At 35.4% G+C, this 10717-nt stretch overlaps 1 pseudogene; it reads right to left on the reverse strand.

The window, feature by feature from the left end:
• Positions 1-487: 487 nt before the first annotated feature.
• On the reverse strand, positions 488-3498 carry LOC123165136 (DNA-directed RNA polymerase subunit beta-like; annotated as a pseudogene).
• Between the last annotated feature and the right edge of the window lie 7219 nt (positions 3499-10717).

Here is a 10717-nt window from a genome sequence, read left to right on the forward strand (position 1 = left end):
TAATCAAAAAAACTTTTCTTATTCGTCTTTTTCTATCTTCCCACTCATCTCCACTATACCCCTCGTCTTCTAATTCCTTCCATTCGACCAAAGAATTCTCTATAATAATTCGCAAATCCAAATCTGCTAATTGTTCTCTAATAGCACCTGCTCCTGTCGCAATTTCCCGATTTTGAAATGTTGCAAAGCCTGGGGTAGAAAAAAGGGAGAAATGTTGTGGTTACAGGATGCAATTTCCTCTTCGAATAAACCTCGTAATCGTAAAAAAGTGGGGTTTTTAGTGTTGGGCCTAGCAAAAGAGAAATCGTCGTATACTAGGCCCTCCAACTTATTAAGAGGTTTATCTAAAATATTCGCGATATAACTAGGAAGACCTTTCAAATACCACACATGAGTCACGGGACATGCGAGTTTGATGTATCCAATTTGATATCTTCGTATCTGAGAATCCACAAATTCTACCCCGCATTTTTGGCAAAATCGTTCATCTTCGTTTTCAGCTCCACTCGCTCGAGAATTGCCACAAGCGCAAATCCCGCTTTTTATGGGTCCAAAGATTCTTTCGCAAAACAATCCATCTTTTTCTGGTTTATCGGTTTTATAATGAAAAGTAGAGGGCCTTGTGACTTCGCCAACGACTTCTCCATTAGGTAGGTTTTTGTTAGCCCAAGCCTTTATTTGTTAAGGGGAAACGAGTCCAATTTGAAGTTGTTGATGTTTATATTGTTCAATCATAAAATAGAAATAAGAAAATAATATATATTTATTCCGATCAAACTTCCTCCCTATTAACTTGGAAGTTCTTTTCAGATACAAGGAAATGATTCAGTTCTAGAGCCAAAGATCGTAGTTCTCGAACGAGCACTCGAAAAGATTCTGGAGGATCCTCATGATTAGGTATTCTTTTTCCCCAGATCGTAGCATTAAGTATTTCTTGGTGAGCTATAAGATGGTCAGATTTATAAGTAAGTATATCTTGTAAAATATGAGCAACACCAAATCCTTCTAAAGCCCAAACTTCCATTTCTCCTACTCGTTGTCCCCCTTGCTTGGCTCTTCCTCTAACCGGTTGTTGTGTAACAAGTGAGTACGGCCCAGTAGAACGCCCATGAATTTTCTCATCAACTTGATGAATTAATTTTAAGATATAGGACTTCCCTATTAGAACAGGTTGCTCAAAGGGGTCGCCTGTTCTTCCATCAAATATTCTGCTTTTTCCCGGGTACTCGGGTTCAAATACCCATGGATTTTTTGTTTCTTTAATGGCTTCATATAATTCTGAAAACACAAGTTTTCTTGAAGCCTCTTGCTCATATCTCTCATCAAAGGGTGCTATTCTATAATGTTTCTTTAGCAGATCCCCCGCTAATCCGAGCGAGCTTTCAAATATTTGTCCCACATTCATTCGGGAGGGTACTCCTAAGGGATTGAAGACCATATCAACGGGTGTTCCATCTTGCAAATAGGGCATATCTTGCCTAGGCAAAATTTTGGAAATGATCCCTTTATTCCCATGTCTTCCGGCTACTTTATCCCCAACTTTGATTTCACGTTTCTGTAAAATATATACACGAACCATTATGTCGAGCGGGTCCCTTTGGATCCATTTCACATCGATAACGCGCCCTCTTCCACCTATAGGTAATTTCAGAGAAGGTTTTTTTGAAGTGGAAACCTCAAGGCCAAATATGGCCCGTAATAATCCAGCTTCCGCGATATAAGATGATTCGCTCGCTATCTGAGGCGTTAATTTACCTACTAAAATATCACCAGTTTCTACCCAGGATCCCAACCTAACAACTCCATTTTTGTCCAAATTGCGGAGTAAATGTTCTTCTAGATGTGGTATTTCTTTAGTGATTTTTTCAGCGGAGCCCTGGCTTGTCGTATCCGTCTGAATTTCATATTTCCGGATGTGAAAAGAGGTATGAATATCTTCATATACCAAACGTTTGCTAATTAGTACCGCGTCTTCAAAGTTGTAACCTTCCCATGGCATATAAGCTACTAATACGTTTTTTCCTAAAGCAATTTCGCCCCCAACTGTAGCAGCTCCTTCTGCTAAAATTTGTCCTTTTTTAATGGATTTACCCCGCGGAACCCAGGGTTTTTGGTGCATACAAGTATTTTTGTTAGAGCGACGGTGGTTAACTAAAGGAATACTTATAGTCTTCCCACTACTTGATAAAAGTATCTTATGACTATCAATAGAAATGATCTTTCCCTCGCGTTCGGCTATAATGGAAACCCTTGAATCTAGAGCTGTTTGGCGTTCCAATCCAGTTCCAACAATGCATTTCTTGGACCGAGAAAGCGGAACTGCTTGGCGCTGCATATTAGAACTCATTAAAGCCTGATTCGCATCATTGTGCTCAATAAAAGGAATGAGAGAACCCCCAATAGAAAAATATTGGAAAGGAAAAATACTTCTAACATGAATCTGTTCCCATGCAATAGTCAAGAATTCTTGACGGTATCTAGCCGGAACAACCTGTTCTTCCTGAATACCTTTATTCAAGGACAAAGAATTTCCTGCTGCTATCATATAATATTCATCTCTATTTGGTGATAGATAAACCACCTGTCTCTGTTTTTTTCTTTTGCTTTCTCAGCAGATATTTCATAAAACGGACTCTCTATGGATCCCCACAAGTGATCAATTCTTGCATGAATTGCTAAGGATCCAGTACGTCCAACATTGATTCCTTCAGACGTGTCAATTGCACAAATACGCCCATAGTGACTCGGATGAATATCTCGCCTCCGAAAACTTGTGGTTCTCCCCGTCAACCCTCCAGGACCTAAACAACTCACTTTTCGCCCATGAACAGTTTGTGTCAACGGATTCGTTTGATGAAAAACTTGAGATAACGGGTATGTGCCAGAAAAGGTCTCATAAGTAGTTATTAATAAAATTGAAGTTGAAGTTGGAGTTACCAAAGTTTGGGGAGTCGGTTTCGATTGACGTATGAATACTTTACGAATAGTTTTTTGAACTGCATGTTGTAAACGACCAAGAGCCAATCCGAATTGATCTTGTAACAGGTCCGCAACCGAACGAATACGTTTATTTTTCAAGTGATTTATATCGTCATCGTCAAGCATACCAGTTCCAAATTTCATTCCAATCAAATGATCCGTAGCGGCCAATACATCTCGTGGTAACAAGAATGTATTGTTCTGAGGTATATCAAGATTAAGTCCCCGATTCATATTTCGTCGACCAATCCTTCCTAATTCGCATTTTTGTTGAAAAAATTTCTTTTGTAATTCCTCGCATAAGGACTCCGAAAATACCAGGTCCCCACGTACACAAGCAAATTGTTGATAAAACTCCAAAATAGCTTTTTTTGACTCAATCCTCTTCTTCTCCTTAGCATTCGGGAAAGACAAGAAAATTTCAGGGTAGGAAACATTATCTAGAATTTCTCTTAGATTCGAACCCATAGCTGATGATAGAACTAGAATAGATATCTTTTGTTTTCTACTCACGCGAGCCCATAGCCTTTCTTTTTTATGAATTGCTAATTCCGATCTCCCCCCCCCCCCTCCAATCTGATATTATAGTGCCAGTGTAGATAGAAATTCCATTATGATCTAATTCCGAGCGGTAGTAAATACTAGGACTTAGCAATATTTGATTGATCACACTTCGGTATATTCCATTTATAATAAAGGTTCCTAAGGAATTCATTATAGGAATGTTTCCGATAGAAATGGTTTGCTTTTGCACATCGAAACCAAAAATTAATCTCGCAGATACATATAATTCGGAAGAATAGGTGAGTGATTCATACACAGCATCTCTTTCTTTTATCGAGGGTTCTAGCAATTGATATCCTTTCGCAAATAATTGAAATGCAATTTTGTGATCTGGATCTTTAATTGTTGGAAACTTGTCAAGTTCTTCAGCCAATGCTTGATTAACGAACCTACAAAATCCCTCGAATTGGATCTGACTAAATCCGGGTATTGTGGACATTCCCTCGTTTCCATTCTGGAGCATCTTAATCTTAAGTTTCCTGTTTATCAAAGAAAATATTCCATTATGAGCTCACTCTTCATCAATCCCTCTGGATCGATCTAGCAATCATGGAATCTATATTTTGTTTACTGAATCACATGAAATTCTAGGGAACTCCACATACGTATTTCATATATGTATTTCATACATATGAATAGAGACCATTTGGACGAAAGTTCGAGTTTGCCTGGGGTACAAATGAAATGAAAATGAATTGATAAAACATTCCTAAAAAATTTCTTCCACTTATACTTTATGTTATGATATGCTAATCAGATTGGATGGCACAGATTTCTCATTTTATCTCCTTTCTATGACTGTAATAAAGCTGTAATATAATATACTAGAAAGTTTGACTTTACTTCGATTTAGAATAGCGTGCTTACTTTAATTTCTCAAAATAATTTGAGGGTTCTTTTTTATTTCGGATCGGAGTAGTATAATTGCTAGAAAATCAGTATTTCATTGTGGAATTCTAAAATAAAGTAAGTCCCTTTTTTAAGTACATGCCAATCTAGTTATCCACCTCTCCCCATATCCATGCTTTTCTTTTATCGTAATTTCACTTGGGTAGGCCAAGATAGTCAGGTTATACTCTATATCAGAGCAAATTCCCTTTTTTATTCAAGATATTTAATTTAATACTTTGAAAAATTAAAGCATGATTCCCCATAGAGATATGTACATAAAGGGGATCTTTGGATAATAATGTTGTTCGGACCAAAAGTTTACCTATACACGGATTAAGCATAAAGCCATAATATTTTATTATGCCATTGAAGGGGGGAGATAATACCGATTTAAGAGTAGTTCACTACTGCAATAAAAAAAGGAGAATTCTAGTTAACGGTTCAAATTTATTCTGAATTTTGCAGCCTGTGAATAGAAATCCACTTTTTCTTCTTTTTCATCTCAATAGAAAGAAATGGGAAGTTTTATTGTGTTAACAATATATGTTTTAAGATAGAATCTATCGAGGAGAATAATAGAAATTGGATCAAAAAAAGTAGGAATAGATTTTTTGAAAAAGATTGGAAAAAAGTAAGCAGAATTATATTCAAAATAAAAGGGGCTTTTCATAAGAAAACGTGGATGAATACTTGCTGTTTTCTAGATTTTTTATCGGATTTTTTGGCGGCATGGCCAAGCGGTAAGGCAGGGACTGCAAATCCTTTATCCCCACTTCAAATCTGGGTGCCGCCTGATCAATTTATAGTGTTGATCGAATTCGATAAATTTTTACTTCGCAAAAGTTCGGTCAAGAGAGTAATTGGGCCTGTCGATACTGGGTTTAGAGAAACCATACCATAGTTCTATCCTCAAACTAGGGTTAGGGTTTGTTTTGACGGTAGTGACCAAAATGGTTATCAATAGGGGTGAGGTAGTGTTTCCTTGTTCTTTTATTATATGAATTTGAATTGGTTCTTAATTGAGATTCGATTTGATAATTTTAAAATTCGAGGATAAGATGTCAGAAATCTTGGTATCCAAAGAAAGGTCCCTAAGGGGCATTCTTTTTTTTCAATCTAAGATTCAAGAAGGGACTCCAACAAAGAATATCAAGACTTACTAATTATTATACATTTTTTTATCGTACATCTTATGTTACCTACATACACTAAAGTAAGGACTACTTAATTCTAACGAGAATCAGATTAAATAGGTCGATCAAAAATCAATTTAGGAGTTGTGTTATGGATAAAATCTCTTCATTCTTTCATAGAATGATACAAAGCAAGGCTGCAGGGTTTAGGTCAAAAATAAACATTAGGTAAGGTAGGTATCCAATAAATATTTATCTATCGATAATTTTATGGTATATTCGCGCGTCCTTTGCTTAAAAAAGAGTAACAAAAGGAATAAAAAATCTTCCTATTCCCGCTTCTTCTATTCAGGACATCATTCCCGTACTCTTTCTTTTTTAAGGAAAAAGGGCTATAGTATCGTATTTTTAATGCTCTCTAATTCTACCAGAATTCCTATAAGAATTTGTTAGGAGTAAATTCCTTGAACTGATTGATCCATGGCCTTAGGGAGGAATCCCTTTTTGACTCTGTACCCTTGATTCCACTATGATTATTGATCAATAGTAGAATAATCCCTTCATAGAAATAGGAGACATAATTTAGATGGATATAGTAAGTCTCGCTTGGGCTGCTTTAATGGTAGTCTTTACATTTTCTCTTTCACTAGTAGTATGGGGAAGGAGTGGACTCTAGGGATACTACTAATTGATTAAGTAATCAAATTGTTGTATCAATTCTTTTCTTTAATGGATCATTTTGCATTAATAATTTTGTCAAACGTTATTCTTTAATCTTTTTCTTTAGTTTTGTTTCACTCCTGTAAGAAACTCTTGTATTGTAAGTTGTAATGTAAGAAAGAGCCATTATACCAATTCAGAATTTCTACTAGAAATGATGAATGGTTAAAAAAATTCTTAATATTATTTTTCTTTCCTTCCATGGATTCTTTGGTCAAGAATTGTCTTAGATTTCTTTATTTTGACCTGATTGAAATTAAGTGGATGCAATGAAAAAAGAAATTGAATTAGACTACTTAACTATTTCAATCTACTAATCTATTCTATGTAGATTCAAAGATAATATAATAGAAAGAACCTAAAGTGTCGTAGAAAAAACTATATGTAGTTCTTTCTACCACAGTTTAAGATTCCAACCAGATCCTTCCATTTAAGACTTGGATTTTTTTATTTAATCCCTTTTTAATTTCTTCAATGATTAATTGGAATTCCAATTAATTATTTTGGCTGACTGTTTTTACATAAATAATAAGTAAAAAAGAAGTAGGAACTAGAATGAACAGTGTAGTAGCAATAAATGCGAGAATATTGACTTCCATAAACTCTTTATTTTTTATTTTCACAATAACTCGGGATGTAATCCCATGGAGAGGAAAAAGGGGTATCTTGTAAATTCAAGGGTAGGGCTTGCATTCTGATAATACTGAATCAATTCAATATTATGAATATCGGATCTATCAAATCAATTCATGGATGAGAGTTATATAATATAACATAGGAAGATCCTCTATCCACTCTAAGACCAAAATGGGTTTTTTGATTGGATTAGGAATTCCCTCTTTTTTAATCCTTTTCTACTTTTTCTTTTCTATATGTCTAACCCACGAGCTTTCTTAATCTTATACTTTCTTAATCTTATACAATTTCCCTTCCTTTTTCTTATAGTTATACATACAATTGTGTATGTATTATATGACCAACTTTCTATGGATCACATAGACATCCAAATAAGCAGTAGAAGTGAGATGGGGAAAAGAGGTCTGAAATAAAAAGGGAATACGATTTATGTATGGATTCCGGTAAAATACCGGTACTCTATTCCATAAGAGTGGAATAGGAAATTAAGATGAGGATGGTATCATCATAAAGAAAGATAGAGTAATATAATATCCTAAATTCTACTAATCCACATATCGTATGTGTGTCTTTTTTTATCTTTATCGATCGGGAGTAGTGAAAAAAATATTCCTATATGCCTTCCCTCCCTCTTTAATGAGAGATGCAAAATAAAAAAGTGAAGTAAGGGTGCCCTGTGGGTATTTGATCTTGCTCCCTGCCCCTTTCTTTTCATGGAAAAAGGAAATATCAATTTCTCCATTCATTGAACCCTAGTTCGGGACTGACGGGGCTCGAACCCGCAGCTTCCGCCTTGACAGGGCGGTGCTCTGACCAATTGAACTACAATCCCCGCTGGGTGTATGGCATACCCATTCTTAAATATAACCATAAGAAGATTCGATTCGTCTTTCGTACTCTAAGAAATAGACGAATCATATACTACATACCCACATATTACATTATACGTGGGTATAGTGAGAGTGACATAACTAGTATGTCGTGATTTTTTATCACTAAAAATGGATAATAATCCAGCCTTCAATAAGAAAAACTCTTCTGTTTGTAAGAAAGGAATGAGAGAGATATGGATTAGAAAAAAAATTCCCTTTTTTCTTTATCTTTTATTTCTATAGATCAGACGTTTTATTTTATGGAAGAAAAACAAAAGGATTTAGTTCATACTCACGAAGCCCTAGATTTTTGGTTTGGGCCGAGCTAGAATTGAACCAACGTAGACATTGTCAACGAATTTACAGTCCGTCCCCATTAACCACTCGGGCATCGACCCAGGAAGAATTTATCCTAGGGTTTTTGCTAATCTATGATTAACCACCTTTCATAATACTCCCTACCCCCAGGGGAAGTCGAATCCCCGCTGCCTCCTTGAAAGAGAGATGTCCTGAACCACTAGACGATAGGGGCATCACTAGACGATAGGGCCATATACAACCGCTCATGATTATACTATAATCATAGTATGAGCAGTTTTTTGGGATTGTCAATATACTCAAAAAGTATAAATAGAAAAGAGATTTTCCAACTTTTCTGTTATGCTTTCATCTAGGATTTTTTTAGTTGATCATTATAGATTAATTCTACGTGCTTCATTTAGTGTTTAGACCAAAAATGCATCCATCCCGCTCTAAGTCATAAAATTCTCTAAAAATATAGAGAAAGTTTCAAAAACAAAAAAAAGTGAATCAATTTAGTAGAAAAGTACTCTATCACATTCGAACCAACGACTTACGTCTTAGCACGAGATTACTCTACCACTAATTTAAAAAGCCCTTTATCAGATTTGAACCGATGACTTATTCCTTACCATGGCATTACTCTACCACTGAGTTAAAAGGGCTTTTTATTTAATTCAAAAATTAGCCACTTGGATTTCCCATTATGGGTCTACTACATAATGTACATATTATATATATAATATATAGAGATAGAGAGAGAAACATTATGTAGAGATTGTATATGTATATATCGATATCTTGAGAGCTCAAAATAAAAATAATAAAAAAACATACCCTACATAACATATCCAACTCTTCTTGGTTTAGGGTTTGCCGTTTCCGAAGACTAGTAAAATAGGCGGATTCTGGAACCCCAAGGATTCAACGGTATATGGATATGGAAAATATAAGATTTCCGATCCTAGCGGGAAAAGGCGGGGAACAGATACCCAATAGGATATAGGATCCTTGGGAGAAACTTTTCGTAATGGCCTGGACCTCTATGCTATTTTTTATGTGTTCTTAGTTCTATTGAACTTTTTTCATTCTTTTAAACAAGAATCTAATAAACTAGAATTGAGTCAGTGGAAAAAAGGAGAGAGAGGAAAGTGTTAAATGGAGAGAGTCGACTAATCAGAGACTTTTAGGATCTTCTTTACATCAGGTAAATCTGTCGGCCCTGTCCGTTTTTTTCTTTAAGTTACGACTCTTTGCTGCTTACTTCTATCAAGCCATAGGGAAAGTCTATGATGAATTTGGAAAACTCATCTCACTCTTACTCTATCACTCGGACTTAATGGGGGAAGAAAACATCTTCCATAATTTCTTTTTTGTTCAATTCTGGACAAAAAAGAAAAGGAAAAAAGGAATTTATAGGGACAGTGTTACCCCCTATATCCTCTAGTTTATATTGTAGGAATAATAAAACAATTTAGCAGTCTGACACACTTACGTCCTTGAAAAGTAAATAGTTATTATTGTAGTCGTAACCATAGAATAGGATCCTAATCAAAATAAATACATTTGGTTAAGGCGCTATTAGCATGGTAAGAAAAGATTTTTTTTTACAGACCAGAGGGGCTATCTAAATCCTAAAGTAAAGGCGAGCGATCGAAGTAGAAGTACCAACGGCTCAGTGTCATGAACCTTCTCCATCTGATTCAATAGGGGGGAATTAGCCTTCTTGTCAAATGGCTATCCTTGACAAAGGGTACCATTTATACCATAATCTACAATGTAGCGGGTATAGTTTAGTGGTAAAAGTGTGATTCGTTCTATTAATAACTGAATTTGAAATGATATACTTAAGGCATCCTTAAGTTTTTTATTTTTATATTCCGATGAAAACTTTAGTTCTTATAAAGGATTAAATCCTTTTCCTCTCAATAGCATATTGAGGAAGAATATACATTCTGGCGATTTGTATCCAAAGACTAATTTAAATTGCATCCAAAATAAAAATAGGATTATGAGTACAGAGTCGCGAAGCATAATTTTGCATTGGATTAAGTATTCCTATTTTGAAAATATGAGTAAAGGATCTATGGATGAAGATACAAAAAAGTTGATTTCCAATCGTAACTAAATCTTCTTAAAATTAGGAATAAGGAAGCCAAATAGCTAAAAAAACGATAGTTTTGGTTTACTAGAACCATCCGCATATTGTTTCAGCTCGGTGGAAACCCAATTCTTTTCCTCAGGATCTCTTGAATGAAATTAGGGAACGAAGTAAGTAGATTAGATGGATTTAGATAGAATTTCTATCTCCTACTCTATAAGGATCATCTAGAAAGCGGAGAGCTTTGGTTCCATTCAAATAGAAAAGCTGACATAGATGTTAAGTGGTGAGAATATCCATAAAGGAGCCGAATGAAATCAAAATTTCATCTTCGGTTTTGAATTAGAGACATTAAAAATAATCAACCAACGTCGACTATAACCCCTAGCCTTCCAAGCTAACAATGCGGGTTCGATTCCCGCTACCCGCTCCATTCTGTATAAAAGGAGTATTATATTTGTCTAGACATGTTAGAGGCTTGTATTCAAGCCTTTTTTGTCCACCAGTTTCTGGTACTCTAG

This window comes from Triticum aestivum, chromosome 1D (genome assembly GCF_018294505.1).
Source record: "Triticum aestivum cultivar Chinese Spring chromosome 1D, IWGSC CS RefSeq v2.1, whole genome shotgun sequence".
In the NCBI taxonomy this organism is placed as follows: domain Eukaryota; kingdom Viridiplantae; phylum Streptophyta; class Magnoliopsida; order Poales; family Poaceae; genus Triticum; species Triticum aestivum.